This window comes from Bubalus bubalis, chromosome 5, assembly GCF_019923935.1.
Source record: "Bubalus bubalis isolate 160015118507 breed Murrah chromosome 5, NDDB_SH_1, whole genome shotgun sequence".
NCBI classification, from domain to species: Eukaryota; Metazoa; Chordata; class Mammalia; order Artiodactyla; family Bovidae; genus Bubalus; species Bubalus bubalis.
The window spans coordinates 130939101-130957102 of record NC_059161.1 but is presented as its reverse complement, the minus strand read 5'-3'; positions in this window follow the sequence as shown (position 1 = coordinate 130957102).

The window sequence follows — 18002 nt, the reverse complement described above, 5'->3', positions numbered from 1 at the left end:
GCCCCGCCGACCACCTTCCCCTGAGGGAGGGCTGGCAAGTCTGGTCACTCAAGAGGGCCTCAGGAGAGCTATGTCGACAGAAAGCCTTGGCCTCCTGTGGACAGCTGGTCTAGACCAACCTGCAGACACCTTGCCTGTGTGTCTGTGCAGTGTCTTCAAGGCTTTCCAAAATCCACCCCTTCTAAGCCTCCTGGGCCAGAAAGGCTGCCCGCTGCAACTGCTTGCTGCCCAGATGCAGGGGATGATCTCTCATCCCCGCCAGTGGGGACCGTCATCTCCCAGGGTAAGCATGACCCTGTCTTCTGCCCTCTGACCTAGCTTCCAGCTCCTGCCACCCAACTGGCATGAATAACCACGCCACCCATGGGGGTCCCACGAGAGACTCCTGGGAAATGTCAGGCACCCCCTTTTCCCATCCTCAGTCAGTGCTCTGACTCCTGGCTTCTCGGAACCACCTTCCTATCCCCAGGTGGCTGTTGGGGCCCTGCCCTGGCCTGGTGGGGCTGTCCTGGCCAACATGGGTGGGACTCTAGCCACAAAGCCTGCACCCCAGCCTGGGATGCCAGTGGGTGGCTGGCCGTGAGAAGGTCCCCTGACTGGTGGGAAGGGCAGTCGTCACAGAGGGCTGACCGTGGGGACCAGGTGCACATTTGCAGGGAGAGGGCGGTCCGTGCAGGGTTCCCGCTGTGCAGCCACCCCAGGGGATAGTGAGGAGGGGGCAGGGCAGAACTGGGTCTCGGGCAGAGGTGCACACTGGCAGGGAGGGCTGGCCAGGGCGGGGAGGACGCATGGGCCTGTGTGGAGGTAGGTCCTCGTGGGCAGGGGGCTCCTGGGCGGGGGGAGTGGGGGTGTGTGTGACAGGGTCAGAAAGGAGGGCAATGTGGGTGCTCAGTGCTGGCACCTGTGTACCAGAGGCCCAGAGAGGGCCAGCCCCACCCCAAACTTGACCGATGGGGAAACCGAGGCCCGAGAGGGAGGCATTTGCCTGCTGCCTCAGAGCCGAGTGGCGCACACGGCAAAGCCCCCTGCTCTCGGCACACTCCCTGCAGCCGGCCTGCCTTTGCTTCTCCTGAGGGGGGTCTCCGAGCAAGTGGGCAGTGCCTCCAGGGCCCCCACTGACCTCAGCTGCAGGACAGCTGGGCGCGACCCGCCGGGCGTGCCAGGAAGCGCCCTCCCAAGGAGCCAAGCTGTGCAGAGCAGGCTCCGGGTCACTCGCCCCGAGCAAGGAAAGCAAACAAGGGAGACGGGAAGCAGTTGAAAGTGAGAAGCTTCAGCAAGTGAGAGCTTGCGAGGCCGGGGCCTCCAGGAGAGACATCACGCGCAGAGTGTGGCTGCCCGCAGGGCGTCCTTTCCGCAGTCCGAAGCTGCTCCTTGCGGCCCCCCGGCCTGGCGTCTCCCCCGGCCCACCACCTCATTCCCGCCCCAGCTCTGGCCCCGCCCGCCTGGTCTGCCCTGGGAGGCCCCCACTGTCTGTGTGGGAAGAGGAGGCAGGAGCCCCCCACCCCAGCTGCTGGCCTGGTGGGCACCCGGCCTGCCCACAGACCCCGGGCAGCAGGGAGACAGGGCTGAGGGACAGCCAGGACACGGGGCAGGAGGGACACTCCCAGTGCCCAAGCCTTGCGCTGGGGTGGCCAGCCCCGATGCCCAGGTATTCCCGAGTGCCGCTTCAGGGCACAGCTATTCCCAGCCTGGCAGCTCAGCTCTCTTCCCAGAGAGGCAGAGATGTGAGCCCTGGGGCCAGCTGAGACCCCAGAAAGGGCACGAGCAGCTGGGTGACCCCAGGAAACACAGGAGGCAGCGCCTGCTCAGGGTCCCCCCACCCACTCCAGCCCCTCCTCCTGTACTCTCCCCACTCACCCCAGCTTTCAGGGCCAGGAGAGTAGGGGGCTGGCACTCACGGACAGGGCAGGGTGGTCTCAGTGGTGTGGTGCCCAGGATGACGTGGGACCCAGTGGGACGCTAGGGCCTGCGCCCTTTGTCCACAAGGCCCTGGCTGAGGACCCGGGGCTTCTTTTCCTGCAAAGCCTGGGAGCCCAGGCTTCCGCCCTGCTAAGCCAGGACCACCAAGCTCTCCTCTGATGCCGGGGGGCCGGAGGGGCCGCTGGGAGAGCGGTGGGCTCTGGCCAGCCTGGGTCTGGAAGGCTCGCAGCCCCAGCCTCACCTCAAGTCCTGTCCTCAGCAGGGGACGGCCTCACGGTCCCTCCCTGCCAGCTGTCCCCTCTGGTCTCTGCCTCCTGTGAGCGGCAGCCCCGGCCTGCCCCCAGACCCCTGTTGCCCCTGCTGGGTGTGGGGCCTTCTCTGGGCCTGTCCCCCGCAGCGCCCCCGAGCCCCCCGCTGGGAGGCCGCTCAGCACGGGCACTGCACGGGCGCTGCACGGGCGCTCAGGCCGTAGATGGAAGCTGCTCCGGAGCAGCTCTCCACCCTCTTCCCGACGGGGAGGGCAGCGGCCCCCACTGCCCCACAGGCGCCAGCTGGGAGCCCCGAGTCCCCGGGACGGACAGCAGGGGCAGGGCAGAGGGGTCACCTCGGGCCCTCTCCTTCTGCTCAGGGGCTCCCAGGCTCCGGTTCTGGACCCGTGGGGGCTCTGCCCACAGGGAGCATGCAGTCTTCCTCGGTGGAGGCCAGGCCAGCTGGCCGGGACTCCCAGGGACGGCACAGTGCCGGGCAGTGGCGTGCGCGCCCTTCCTGGGGTGCCAGGCGTGGTTTGGGGGCCAGCGCTCCCTGGCCTTGGCTCTGCGGTCGCCATTGCTGTTGACAAGGCCAGGAGAGCTGGCCAGGAGTCTTGGGAAGGAAAGGCTGAGACTAGTGACCACCGAGCCTGGAGATTTTGTCCTGGCCCAGCACAGCCAGGCTGGGCCTGCAGGCTGGGGCTGCTGGGGGCTCCAGGGCCCACCTCCTCCTCACGTGCCTTAATCCTCCCCCAACCCTCCCACCAGGGCCCCCTCTTCCCTTCTGTTAGGCCTGGGGGGGCTGGTGCCCCATCGAGGGGGTGCAGGGCTGTGGGAAGGGGGCTTTTTGGAGCCCTATTTCAAGAGCTGATGGAGCATTCTGGGGGCCTTCAGCAGGGGAGGAGCAGGTGCCAGGGTCCCAGTGCTCCCCCCACCAGCTGCCTGCCTCGAGCAGGTGAGACCGGGGCTGGGTGGGGGCGTGGGCAGAAGTCAGGCCAGTTGGGCCCCAGGGTGTGGATTTCAGCGGGGACAGACCCTTCCCTAGGAGTCCGGCCCCGGGGGCCCCAGGCAAACCTGCAGCTTCAGCCTCCGTCCGTCCAGGGGTCCCCTCCGGTTGAAGGGCAGAGTCAGCCCTGGGCCAGGAGAGCATGTGGGCTTAGCGTAGGGACCTCTCCCCAGCACCCGCCTGGAACCCAGGAGCGTGCGGTGCCCACCAGGAAGCGGCCGCTCTGCCAAGGGTGCCCGGCCGGAGCATCTCTGAAACCTCCCACTGGAAGCCCCCAGGCTGGGCGCACCGCCAGCGTCCCCACAGCACCCTTGAAAGGCTGCCACGATAAGGCGCCCCTGAAACGCTCCTGAGAGGGGCCGTGGCGGGCGGGGGCAGGGATCTTTCTGTGAAGTGACTCATCTCGGGGTGCCCAAGCGCTGTGGGCACAGGGTAGGGGTCAACTGCCAGGACTTCTCAGAGTGGCCGCCCAGGCTCTCGGCCTCCTTCCCCTGTGGTCGGCACAGCGCAGGGCAGTCACGGGGGAGTGCTGGGTGGGTTTGAGGGGCCTTGCTTTGCACAGAAGGCTCAGAGAGCCTTCTGGAGCCGAGAAGCTGGAGCCGCCAGCAAGCAGAGCGTGGGTGGGGGCGGGAGCCTGGCTGGGGCGCTGACCGCGGAGCTGCAGCCGTGATGAGTGGCTTCCCCGGAGCCGGGCAGCTCTGCCAGATCCCTTCAGCCTCGGGGGCCAGTCTCGCTGCCCTTGAGGCCCCAGGGCCTTCGCACAGGGCGTACGTGCAGGCCTTGGTTTCCTGGGCTCTGCTCCGGGGGGGACTGTACGTGCGGGTCTGGCACTGGAGGACAAGGGGAGTCCTGCAGGCCCTGCCAGCCCGGGGCAGGTGGCTCAGTGTCTGGCAGGAGGGCAGCGGCCCGGGAGCCCTGGAGACTGTGGGACCCAAGTCCGGTCTGAGCGCAGAGGTGCGGCATCCTCCCGGGCTCAGCATCCCAGCCCCGGGGACCCCGCAGTGGGCAGGGGCTCCTGGGTGCCTGTGGAAGGAGGCCCAGGGAGGGGGCCCGGGCTTGTGAGGCCGTGGACCCTGCTGTGTGGCACGTCAGACATGTTCTGTCTCCCAGCTTGGTCCTCAAAGCCCGCAGGACTGGAGTGTGGGGACAGGCAGGGCGCCTGATGGCTGCTCTGTCCCTGGGGGCTTCCTGCTCACTCGCAGCCCCTCAACAAGTCAATCCCATCCCTGGGAAGCTTCAAGGGGGAGGTCCCTGCCCAACCAGGCTCACCCCCTGTGCCTGGAAACCAGCACATCGCAGCCCAAGCTCTCTGGGGCAGACACCACACGTCCCACTTGTTTAGGGGAGACCCCCGCTGGCCTGTCCTCCGGAAGCCTCCTGGTCCCTCTGCTCCTGGGAGACCCATGCACCCACCCCCACCCCATGCTGGCCTCTGCCACCCAGCTGAAGCCAAAGCCCAAGACGCTGTGGTTCCCACTGCTGGAGGGGTTGGTCCCAAGGAGGACCCACGAGCCCTGGGGGAACTGAAGCCAGGGGTGGGCTATCCTGTTGGGCAGCTGTGAAGCCCCTGCTAGTCTGGGCTTGCTGGTCTACCAAGGATCCATGGTGTGCACTCAGAGACTGCCTTGGGTCCCTCCACGCAGGGCCTTTGCCCGCTAGAGAGGAAAGAGACTCCTTTCTCCTGGGTGAGCCGAGTTTGGGTAGGCCGGCCGCCTGCGTCCTTGGCTCCCTGGGACCCTGGGTTCCTGGCGGGGAGGACGCGGGCTGGGCTGGCCTGGGAGCCTCCCAGAGTGCCAGGCCTGCAGCTCTCTAATTGCTCTTTCTAAGAAATCCCTCAAAGTCTTTTGCAGGGAGAAAAGGCCAAAGGAGCGGCCTGGCCTCTTCCAGGTGGCAGTGAGGAGCAGTGGCTGTAGGGACAGCAGCAGCAACATAGGCTCTGAGCCAGACCCAGAAATGACTCCCTGGAGGCGGCCCTCTGGGTCCCCAGGCCAGCCCAGGCTCGGCACCCCGAATTCCACTCTGCCCCGCTCCTCCTCGCCCCTCTCTTGCTGCACCCTCCTTGGGCAGGGCGGGCCCACAGGCCTGCAGAAGTGGGGATGGGGGAGACAGAGCCTGCCCACCAGCTGCCCTGGGTGCCTCGCTCGGGGGCTCACCCGCTTGAGTCCCAGGCCACCTGTGGGACCAGAGGGGACCACGAGTGGGTCTGAGCGGAGCCCCACCAGCCTGTCTGGGAACACGGAGCCCGGAGCGTAAGGACGCACCCCCCTCCAAGGCCAGGAACACAGGGGGAGCCAGAACCTCCGGGAGCCCACAAAGCTGAAAGGGCCCCCCTCCAAGGGCCACATTCTGTGCCCCTGGCCTGGACCCCAGCGAGGCAAGTGGTGTCCGGACTTGAGGACGCTGTATGGACTCGCCCTCCTGCTGACCCCCCAGAGGCCCCTCCTCCCGACTTCTCCATCCTCCCCTCCCCCTCCTCCCCCTACCCTCCCCCTTCTCCCCCCACCTCCCCCCTCCTCTCTCCAGCCTATAATTCCTGGTCATCCCCTGCCCCCACCTTGCAGTCTGCACACGGGCCTCCACCTGCCCAACCCAAATGCTGGCCACCCAGAGCCCCACTGCTTCCAGCGGAGGGATTCTGGGGTTCCCACTGTTAGGGACCAGCTGAGGGAGGACCCACTGCTTTCTCTGCGTGGGGGGTGGCTCGGCAGATACTCTCAGGTCAGGCCAGTGGGGAGCCCAGAGCCCTTCCAGAACTCTCCCCTGGGCAGACCCAGGGCTGCCAGGAGGAGACTTAGGGCCCCAGGCGGCTGGGTGGGGCTCCCAGGCCTCTCAGACTCAGCCAGAGGTGCCCACCCACAGGTGGCAGGCAAGGCCAGGCCCACACCTGGGAGATGCCCACAGCCAAGGCCTCGACCCATGAAGCTGCAGGGAGAGAAGCAGGTGGGGACAGAGGACCCAGGCCACCCACCACCAGCCACGTTGGCTCCAGGGCAGCAGGAAGAGCAGCTGCTGCTACGGCAAGAGGGTCCCGTGCCCCCCGCGGGCGGAGCGTGCTGGCCGGCCGGGCCGTGCCCCCCGCGGGCGGAGCGCGCTGGCCGGCTGGGCCGCAGGCCCCGGGCGCTGGGGGTGGGGCCGTCAAGGGGCCGCAGCGCCGTGCTCCCCACTCTCACTTGTCCTGCTGGGGTGGCCGCCTCTCTGGGGATACTCCCACTGTATCCCCCAGCCCAGGCTCCACCCTAGGCCCGCTCTTCGGTGGGCTCCACGGCCCAGCAGGGCCCATCTGCCTGCGCCCCCCGCTCCCTCCTGACCGCCCCCATCTATGCGGCCCCGGGAAGGCTGTCCCTGGTCCACGACGCCAGCTGTTTCTCAAGGATAGGTATTTCCGACCCGGCCCGGCCCGCAGAGGCCTTTTCGGGGGCCGCTTCCCCTTCCTCGCTAATCCTGTTTCCTGTGTTTATCCCGCTGGGCCCAGAAGGAAGCCGCCTCGGAGGCCACGGGAGGGACAGTCCCGTAGGGTCGCGGGCCGTGTGGAGGGGCTGGCACGGGTCCCATCGGGGGTCTCCAGGAGGGGCTGGTGGGCCAGGAGGGATGTGAGGCTGTGGACATGCTGAGCGGGGGCAGGAGATGAGGACCAGGGCAGAACAGCCCGGAGACCGTGGGCCCCCCCGGGGAGGAGGGACCGAGGATAGGCGGGGGGTGGAGGGGGAGGAGGGTGCCGCAGGCTGGGCAGAGGAGAGCGGCCGGCCGGGCTGGGGGTGCCCGCTGGAGCGGTGGGTGGCCAGCTGGGTGCGGGGGCTCCAGCTGAGATTGGAGCCGTCTGGCTGTCGTTCCTGGGCTGGCCGCCCTGGTGCCTGAATGCCAGGGTCTCCAGCCTGAGTCGCACCTGAGTCTGCAGCGTTTGCTCAGTCCCCCCGACCCCAGAGCTGCAGAACCCGTGCAGGACAAACATGGGGCAGTGCTGGGGGCTCTTGTGGTCCCAGCCAGGGACCCAGTCCTGGGCCTGCTTCCCCCGTGGGGAAGGCCTTCCTGTTCCCCGTTAGAGCAGCAGAGACTCCTGGGCATGGGTGCTCCAGGCCACTCAGGGTAGGTCAGTCTTGTCCCTGGTGGGGGATGCAATCATGTCTGATGGAGGAGGTAACTCCACTCAGAGGGCGCCTGGACCCTTAACCTGCTCTAGGATCCGGGGTCACCAGAAGGAAGGTCAGGGCCTGAGGACCCTGCAGCCCTGGGGAAGGCAGATCCCTGGGGGCCATCCCACCCAGGTGGGGGCCCTCCTTACTAGGGCTCAAGCTCAGGGCTGAAGGGTCTGTGCCAGCCCACAGCCCCTGCGGATGCCCCCTCCCCAGGTGGAGGCCAAAGGGCTGGGATCCTCGGGCAGGCTGGGGTCCTCAGATAGATAATGCTGCATTATTGTCCAGCTGAAGCCCTCATCAGCGGTGACCTTGGCCTGGAAAAACAGGTCTGCCAGGGAAGTGGCCAGGGTAGCAGGGTCCGGCAGGGAGGCCTGAGCTCCAGGAGGGCAAAGCCCAAGCTGTGGCCACATGAGGCCTGTCCAGGTCTGCGACGTCACCAGACATGGCCCTGGAGAGGTGTGTGGGTGGGGGATACTCTGCTTCCTCCCGGTACTAACAACCAAGGAGGTCCCAGGGACTCCCTGGTGCTGGAGGGAAGGCCACTCGGGCCTTCCAAGCCCACGTGCCTGCGTGCATGCTAAGTCTCTTCAGTCGTGTCTGTCTCTGTGACCCCATGCACTGTAGCCCGCCAGGCTCCTCTGTCCAACGGATTCTCCAGACAAGAATACTGGAGTGGGCTGCCATTCCCTTCTCCAGGGGATCTTCCTGACCTGGGGATTGAACCCGCGTCTCTTACGTCTCCTGCGTGGGCAGGCGGGTTCTTTACCACCGCACCACTTGGGAAGCCCCATGGACAGGCGGATGGCAGGTCGCCCCGAAGGCGCCAGTAGGGTCTAGGGTACTCTTCTTGGAAGTGATGTGGAGCTGACCCCTGGGCCGTGCCTGGAAGCTGGGTGTAGGGAGCTGTGCGGCCACAGAAGGCTCTGCCACGGGGGCGGGCATCTTGGGAGGCACACCCTTGCCCCTGGGGTTGGCCAGACACAGGGCAAGGTGGAGCTACCGTCAGCCCAGGAGTGGATCCTGAGTGTCTGGGCGGGCGGGCTACAGCAAGGCCCTGGAGGTGGGCCTGCAGAGTCCTGATCTTGGGTCCTGGGGCCCTGGGGTCGGGGGGTCCACAGCCGCTGCTGGTGGGGAGCCTGGCTCTGCAGCTGGAACACAGGCTTCTGGGTGGACGGTCGGGCAGCCCGGCTGGAGGCCCCCAGGAGGCCGCCCCACCACCAACATCTGCCTAGGGCTGTCAGGGCAGGTCGGAGCCCCTGGGGATGCTCCTGGGTGCTTCTGAGCATGTGGCCGGGACACCCTCTCCCAGGGCCCGCCTGGTGGGCCTGCTCCAGCTGTCCCTCCACCTTCCTGCGCCAGGAGGTGGGAGGAGGGGCCCAGCCAGGGAGGGAGGCATGGAAGGACCCCACCAAGCAGACCTCACCCACCGGCCGAGGAGGAGGGACCTTGGGCTGCCAGGGAGAGGCCAAGCAAAAGATACAGGTGGCCTCACCTGGAGGCCACCAGCACCGGAGGGACAGGCATGAGGTGGCCGAGGGGTGGGAGGGGGGCGGTGGAGCACGACTGGGCTTGGGGGGCAGGGAGGGGGGCGCAGAGCCCCTCTTCTGGGAAGGCATGTGGCTTCCATTGACCCCAGCCTCGCAGGGTCAGCTGACGGAGCCGGGGGGCACTTCAGGACTTCCTCTCACCCCTCCTTGAGGGACTCTGACATGCCCCTCGCCAGAGTCCGGGGTTCCTGCCTGCCTGGAGGCTCCCCTCCAACGGACCCATCTCCACCCTGCCCCCAAGCACAGTCTGATCTGAAGGGGGCTCCCTGGGGATGAGGGAAGCCCCTCCTCTGTGCTGAGACCCCCCAGAAGGGAGGGGCTGCTATACTCCCGGTTCACACCGTGGGGGGCTGCGTGTCCTGCGGCCCCTGGCCCTGGGGGAGGTGGGCGTGTGTGACCAGCGCCCCTCCTCCCACCCCCTGACAGCATCCAGCCTCTGCTTCCTCAGGCCCTACTAGTCGGGCGGAGCGCTCAGGGCGCCGCCGGCAGCTCACGGGGCCTGAGGTGCCTGTGGCCCCCTCTTTCTCCCTAGTGACTCCCTGTTGCAGGGACCTGGTCTGCTTGTCTCTGGGCCGCACCCCGTGATCCAAGGCTCAGGGAACGGGCTCCTGGGGCCCAGGCCCCCCAGGCACAGGCCTGTTCCCCCGCTGGGGCTGAATGGCCAACACACAGGCGGTCCTTCCTGAGTGTCCCTCCCTGGAGGCCTGCAGCACCCAGGAGGCCGTGTGGAGGTGGGTGGCCTGGGCCTCCTGGCCACCACCCTCTTATCAGCGTCCTCTGTTTAGACTGAGGCCTGCCGGCCGGCCTGAAAAGCTCAAGACCAGTCTCCTGGGAGCCTCATCCTGCAGCCGGGGCTCAGCGTTCACACGCTGAGCACTGTGACCCCCAGGCTCTGCTCCCGGGAGATCAGAGGTCGTGCTGTGTCCCTGAAAGCTTCAGCCCACACGAGAACCACGGGCAGGGCCCAGCCTGCAGCTGGAGTCCTGCCCAGACCAGGCCTGGGGCTCCCCTTAGGACTGTGCAGCCGGCCTGCTGGGCCCAGGAGCTGAGGGGTCTCTGTGGCCGGCAAGAGGGTCCCCAGTTTCAAGGAAGGGAGAGGGGGCGGGGCCTCACCTGGAAAGAGCTGCCTTCTTTTCAGGCCTCTGGGCCGCCCAGGCAGAGAAACCAGGAAGGAAGGCCCGGCTTGGGGGCTGGTTGGGACAGGGGCAGGGGTCCCCCATGCTGCACCCCCCCAAACACCCCACCTCAGAGGCCAAAGTGGGTGTCATGAGGTCCGCTGACCTCACGGGGGCGCAGGAGACAACAACATTTCAGCTGTTTGCAGGGGAAGGACACGTGTGGGCTGAGGTTTTTGGGCTGAGCCAGTTTATGGGGGACCCCCAGTTCCCTCCCCAGTGTGAGGACCCCTGCCCACTCCTCCCAGCTGCTCCCCAAACCCAGGGCTTCCTGACAAGCATCTCCCCCACCCCCCAGCAGCCCTGCAGCCTCTGCCCTCTGACCACATCCCCGCCACCCTCCCCCCGCACGGGGCCAAGCCTCAGGGTCGGGTAGTGGAGGCCCCTCCCGAGGCCCAGCCGGGACTGAGACCCCGAGGCCCGCAGCTCCACCCAGTCTGTGCTGGTGGAAGGGGGCTCCACGGGCACCACCGGGGTGGAGGTTGGGGGGCAGGAAGGAGGGACTGGGCAGCTCTGGAAAGGCCTGAGAGGGGGCCAGGGTGTGGCTGCGGCTGGAGCCTGGAAGAGGCAGCGTGGGAGAGGCTGGGTGGGGAGGCCCGAGTGCTGGAGGCCCTGGGCGGGGGTCTGAGGAGGTTGCTGGGCAAGGACAGAGCAGCCAGAGCAGGACAGGAAGGCGGGGGGCGGGGGGCATTCCTGGGCTGAGCCCCCAGCTCAGCTCTGTCGGGCAGGTCCCCAGGACGCTCCCACGGCCCTGTGGGGCTCCCAGAGTCTCCTGGCCTGCTAGGGATGTGGGCACAGCTCCCCCTCACTCCCAGGCTTGTCAGACTCAGCTGCACTCTGCTGACCCTCCCAGCAGGAGGCCTCCCCACTGACGTCCCCCCTGCCCCAGGGAAGGACCGGGCTCTGGACCTGGGGCTCCATTTCTCTGGGGATCTTCCCAGAGGCCGCTGGACACCTTGGGTGGAGCCCACGGGGTGGGAGCAGGCCCCGTGCCCCTTCTGCCTCAATGCTGGGACCTGGGGCAATGGGGTGGTAATGGGTGCAGTGGCTGGGGCCCCTCCCCACTTAAGGGGCAGGAGGGCAGTCCCCCAGCAGGTGTTGGGGAGCCATAGAAGGTTCCTGAGCAGGGGTGAGCCTGGAGCCAGGGAGGCCCGGTGGGGGAACTCCATGGACCTGGGCCAGACCCAGCCCACCTGAGGGGCTGCGACCTGGGGTGGGGGCAGGAGCCCCCAGCCGACCTCCACCCTTCTCAGCATGCCCAAGGTCTTGAAGCAGATGCTGTCTCAGCCGGACTCCAGTCCAGCCCAGTGGGGTCTGCCCTGACGGTCACACCAGCTCCGCCTGCCAGAGCCCTCCCCACCCTGGCACGGCCCGGGACGAGGGCACAGAGGAGGGGGCAGGCTGGGGGGCACCAGCAGCGCCAGGCCAGCCCCAACTCCCAGCCCGGGATCGAGGGCTGGTTCCCAGGGCCGGGGTGCTCCCTGCGCCCTCCCACCCCTCCTCCCCGGCCTCAGTTTCCCCATCTGCTCGCGGGTCCTGGCCAGGTCTTAGCCTGTCTGTGGTCTGGGGGCTGCCTGGCCCTGGGGAACCCCCGGGGGGGCCTCCCTGTGGCGGGAGGGTCGGGTCGCGGGTGCGCAGGAGAAGGGCGTGCCCCCACTCCCACCCCGTGACATGCTCCCCAGCCTGTCACCGTCACTCGGCTTGACGGCAGGTGGCCAGGCTCGGCCCCAGGCCGCACAGGGAACGGACAGCTCCTGGGGCCCCAGAGCCTTCCCCTCAGGAGAGAACTGCTGGCGGGGTGGGACCAAGACTCAGGGCTGGGGGGTGGCCTGGAAGGGACCTGATGCGTGTGGGCGAGCAACCTTGGCAGGCTGCCCTGCTTGCCACGAGGCTGGATGGAGGGCCTTTTCGTGGAAGGGATGGAAAGCTGACTTATAACATTTGTTTTTCCCCAACCTTTGCTTCCTGGCTTGTGCAACGCCCCCTCCCCTCCCGCGGCCTTCACCTGGGCCCAGGGTGATGGCTTGCAGGTGCCCCCCCCACCCTGCTCCAGTGCCCAGCCTCCCGCCTCAGGCAGGTTGATAGGCACTCTGAGCCCCACGGGGGGCTGCAGGCACCTGCCCCGCCAGTCAGCTGTGGCTGCTCTGTGCAGGCTCGGCGGGGCCGGCCCGGGGCTGGGCAGGCGGGTGCGTGTCTGTGGGCTGGGTGGGGAGGCGCGCCCCAAGGTCGGAGTCACGTGGAGGCGTGCAAGGCTGGGTGTGCTAAGGCGGTTTTAGGAGGGGCCGTCGAGGTCCCAGTTTCTCAAGTCTCCGTCCTCCTCGACAGGATCTGGCTGGTGGAAACCCGCCCAGAGGCTTGGGAGCCAGAGATGGAGAGGGTGGGGAGGGAGGCTCCGATAGGGAGAGGGGCCCCGGCAGAAGAGGCTGAAGGTAGGGTGTCTGCTGGCAGCAGGGTCTGTAAGGCGCAGAGAGCGGGTCGCCCCACCTCTCCTGAACCTTGGCTCCTTCTGCGGCCAAGTGGACACCTAGGTTTGCCCAGCCTTCAGGAGGGTAAGGGGCCTCAGTGGAGGCTGGGGCCCTCGGCCTGGAGGCGGGCAAGCCTCCTCTTCACTCCCCAGTGGGCTTCCAGACCATTTCCTTGTTCCCTGAGACCTCCCAGCCTCAAGGCTCACGTCACCTTCCGGGCACAGAGTCTGTGCTCCTCCCAACCTCAGGTCTCCCCTCAGCCCTGGGCACTTACCGCCTGCTCACCTCTGCCCTCTGACGCTCCTCCTGCCTCCGTTCTGGGTGATTCTCTCTTGCGCACCCAGCATCCTTCCGGAACCCGAGCCCTGAGTGCCGGGACCGGGCCTCCCTCCTTGCCCCAGCCCCCCAGGAGCCCCGCGCTGACCCCGCCCCTCTGACCCCTGGTCCCCACTGTCCTCCGGCTCGCCCAGGGCCCAGTGACCCCCACCCCACCTCTGTTCCCTCATGGCAGTGCCCACGTGGTGTCCACTCCGGGGCAGGAGCATGGTCACCCTGCACACATCCTCAACCGCCCTGCGATCTGTGGCGCTGACCTGGCTGATCAAGGGCCCCCTGACCTGGGATCTCTTTGCCCATTTGGGCAAGCCTGGGACAACCCAGTTTCTTCCTTGTACCTGAGTTGTTTTAGACTCCACAGGTGGCTGAGATCATGGAGCGTTTGCCCGTCTGACTGAGCACAGTGCCCTCAAGTTCCTTCCGGGGGCCACTGCTTCTAAAGCAGATCGCCACCTCTAGGGACCCTATGAGCCACCTGGCGGGGGTACTCTGTTCTCCACACTCCAGCATTAATCCTCCACACTCCAGCATTAATCCCCCACACTCTATTCTCCGTACTCCACACTCCATTATTAATAGTCCATGCTCCATTTCCTGTTCTCCACACTCCTACTTCATTCAGTACTCCATTCTCCATACTTCGCACTCCATTACTAATGCTCTACACTCCATTTTCCATGCTTTGCTCTCCATAATCCACACTCTATTCTCCACTAGTCATGCTCTGTACTTTACACTCCATTGTTAATGCTCTACAGTCCAGTCCTTATCCCTTATTCTCCGTGCTCCATGCCCAAGTCCGTGGTCAGTACTCCCTGCTCCGTCCCTTACTCTCCATACTGCTGCTCCACTCAGTGCTCCGTCCCCAGTACTTCACGGCCCACCACTGGCACTCTGCGCTCCATTCTCTGCACCCCGTCAAGAGCCCTTGAGAAAGGGACCCACCAAGCCCCCTCCCCACAAGAGAGGACTCAGCTAGCAGGTCCCGTTACCAACACCCCGTTCTCCATCCCTCTTCTTCATACTCCATATTCCAGTCAATGCTCCACTCTCCATCTCTGCTAATAGCACGCTGCAATCCATACTCCATTCTTAATGTCTCATTCTCCGTCCCTTATTCCCCATGCTCCTCCTCCACTAACTACACGCCTGTCCCCATGCTCTATATTCCATACGCCACGACTATTACTCCATGCTCCACTTCCTGTTCTCCATACTCCGTACTCCATTCCTGATGCTCCATTCGCCGCCCCTCATTCTCCGTAACTCACACCCGTTCTCCGTTATTAATGCTCCGCACACGCCCTCCACCGTCACACTCCTCTGGGCCCTTCCTTCCTTTTCTGACTCCCGCCCACCCACCTGTGGTCTGGACCTCCGGCCTCCCTGTGGCCCGACCCCAGCCCATCTCTGCCTTCCCTCCACTGCTGAGCTTACCTCTTCCTGCTCCTCCCAAAACCCCCATCCGAGGGAGAGCGGTTCAGGGCCTCTCACCCACGCCAGGAACCCCCGTAAAGGGATAAGAGCCCTTGAGAAAGGGACCCACCAAGCCCCCTCCCCACAAGAGAGGACTCAGCTAGCAGGTGCCGTCTGTGAACCAGAAAGAGGGCCCTGACCAGTCTCCCTACACTGGCACCTTCAACTTGGACTTGCGGCCTCCAGCTTTGTGAGAAATAAACCCCTTCTGTTTAGGCTGCCCTCTGTGTGACCTTCAGCTGCGGCGGCCCCCAACCGAGACCACCCTGCTCCTAAGCTCGCTCCACCCCTCGGCTGGGCGGTCTGAGCACCGGAGCACGCCCTTCTGAGGCTGGGGCTGCCGCCCCTGCCCCTTCATGGTTACCCTTGGGCCGGGAGGACCAGGAGGCACCCCCGCCCACCCGAGTCCTGCACGTGTGGAGGGCCATGCGGGGCAGTGGCCGCCCTGTCTCCTCCCGCTGAGCAGGGCTTCTCTCCTGGCCCTTGGACATGAGGACCTGGGGCCCTGGGGGCAGCCGTGCCCAGGCCAGAGCTGGGGACACAGCCCCAGCCCTGGGCAGGCTTTGAGTGGGGTGGCGAGTGGGCGGTGGCCCCCTGCTTCTACCCCTCAGTTCAGCGATCCGTGCATTTCCTGACAAAGGCCTTTGATGTTCACCAAGGAGCCCCTCTAGCTGGGCCGTGGGCAGAACATCCCAGCCCTCTCCGGCGGGTGCTGTGTCAGCCTCAGGGTGTGCAGGGCCGTCTCCTGGTCCAGGCCACGCTACTCCCCACTGGGGCTTCCATGCCGCCCCAGACACGCCACAGAAACCCCTGGTGGGGACTGCACTCTCTGCAGAGCTGAGCCCCACCGGGCCGCGTGAGACCGACTTCACAGGGGAAGTGACGTGCGTTCTGAAGGGTCCAGACATGTCCCCAGCCACCGGGCCCCTAAAAGCCCCTGCGGGTCAGACCTTGAGCGTCGCAGGGCTCGTGTCACCCTCCTGCTCGTCCTTCCTGGCCGGCACTTAGGAATCACTCACGACTGTTCGCGGGCGGCTCACGATCGCTTACTCCATCTCTACTGGTATCATTTAGTCGCTCAGCCGTGTCTGACTCGGTGACCCCACGGGCTGTACGCACCAGGCTCCTCTGTCCGTGGGATTCTCCAGGCAAGCATACTCGATTGGGTTGCCATTTCCTTCTCCAGGGGATCTTGCCGACCCAGGGATCAAACCTACGTCTCGGAACGTCTCCTGCGTCGGCAGGCGGGTCCTCACCTCTAGCGCCTCCTGGGACCCATGGCTCCCCGTGCCCCTCCCCTTGGTAACCTCGAATCTGTTCTCTATCCCTGTGTGTCTACTTCTGTTCCACGGAGATGCTCATTTGTGTCACGGTTGAGGTTCCACATATAAGTGGTCTCACATGGTGCTGTCTTTGTCTGACTTACTTCACTTAGCCTGATCATCCCTAGGTCCATCCACACTGTTGCAAATGGCGTTGTTTCGTTCCTTTTAATGGCTGCGTGATATTCCATTGTGTACATACACTGCATCTTCTTTACCCAGTCCTCTGTTGATGAATACTTAGGTTGCTTCTGTGTTTTGGCTGTTGTAAATACCGCTGCTACTGGGCTGCGTGTATCTTTTCGAATTAGAGTTTTCTCTGGATGTATGTCCAAGAGTGGGATTGCTGGATCGCATGGTGATTCTGTTAGGGAGCTTTCACTGTTCTCCACGGTGGCTGCATCCATTTATGTTCCAATGTGCAGCTTCTTTTTTTAAAAAAATATGTCTTAAACCTTTGCCTGAGATCGACGTGCACACAGCACTGTGTGTATTCGTTTACTCTTGGCTGTGCTGGGTCTTCACTGCTGCATGCGGGCTTTCTTCTCTAGTTGCAGAGAGCAGGGGCCACTCTGGAGTTGCCATGCTCGGGCTTCGCACTGCGGTGGCCTCTCTTGTTGCAGAGCCCAGGCTCCAGGCGCACGGGCTTCAGTAGCCTCTCACTGCGGTGGCCTCTCTCATTGCAGAGCCCAGGCTCCAGGAGCATGGGCTTCAGTAGCCACAGCACATGAGCTGGGTAGTTGCCACTTGCTGGCTTGGGGCGCTTGGGTGTCAGGAGGAGTGGCACAGAGGCCCATGAGTTCTGACTCTCAGGCCCTGAAACATGCAGGCTTCAGTCGCTGTGGTACACAGGCTTAGTTGCCCTGGTGTGTGGGATCTTCCTGGACCAGAGATCAAACCTGTCCCCAGCATTGGTAGGTGGTTTCTTTCCACTCTTCTACCAGGAAAGCCCCAAGTGTACAGTTTCATAAAAAGTCAAATACACATCTACCATATATATGCCCTAACCACTCCCCATCTAGCATATACACCCTACCACCTCCTACCTCCCATATACACCCACCCACCCCCCACCTCCCATATACACCCACCCCCCACCTCCCATATACACCCAACCACTCCTCACCTCCCATATACACCCCAACCACCCCAACCTCCCATATACACCCCAACCACCCCAACCTCCCATATACACCCCAACCAGCCCCCACCCTCATATATACCCCAACCATCCCCACCTCCCATATACACCCAACCCACTCCCCACCTCCCATATACACCCAACCACTCCTCACCTCCCATATACACCCCAACCACCCCTCACCTCCCACATACACCCCAACCACCCCCACCTCCCATATACACTCCAACCATCCCCCACTCTCATATATACCCCAACCATCCCCACCTCCCATATACACCCCAACCACCCCCCACTCTCATATATACCCCAACCATCCCCACCTCCCATATACACCCCAGCCACCCCCACCTCCCATATACACCCCAACCACCCCCCACCTCCCGTATACACCCAACCACCCCCCACCTCCCATATACACCCCAGCCACCCCCCACCTCCCATATACACCCAACCACCCCCACCTCCCATATACACCCCAACCACCCCCCACCTCCCGTATACACCCCAAACACCCACCACCTCAATGTTTACCCAAGAGGAAGAAAGCATGTCCACACGAAGACTTGCAAGTGGATGCTCATGAGACCTTTATTTGGAAAAATCCCAAACTGGAAACAACTTAAATGCCCATCAGCAGAAAAACATGAAAGCAAACAGGGGTGACTCTGTGGGACACAGTCCACTGGGCAGTGAGAAGGAATGGGTGAAGTGCTCAGGAAGGCGGTAGCAGCCGCAGCAAAAGTCGCTCAGGCGTGTCTGACTCTTTGGAGCCCACAGACTATACAGTGCATAGAATTCTCCAGGCCAAAATAGTGGAGTGGGCAGCCTTTCCCTTCTCCAGGGGATCCTCCCAACTCAGGGATGGAACCCAGGCCTCCTGCATTGCAGGCGGATTCTTTACCAGCTGAGCCACCAGGGAAGCCCAGACTGGCAGGGGCAGTGCGGAATGCAAGAAGCCAAAGGAACAGGAGGGTTCCCTGCCTGGTTCCAAGGACAGAAGGCTCCGGAAAACGCAACAGTCAGCGTTTGCAGTGGGGCAGGTGGGGGAGGGGCACGAGGACACCTTGGGAGCCACGTGTGTGCATGCCACCCAGCTGTGGCTGCAGGTTACATGACATACGTGTGTGTGAGTTTGACACGTGTCAAGCCTGTCTGGCGGTGAGTTGCAAATGACCACAAGTGGTCTGTATCTCGGCGGAGCTGCTCTCAAAAGGGATCAGGGATGGACTT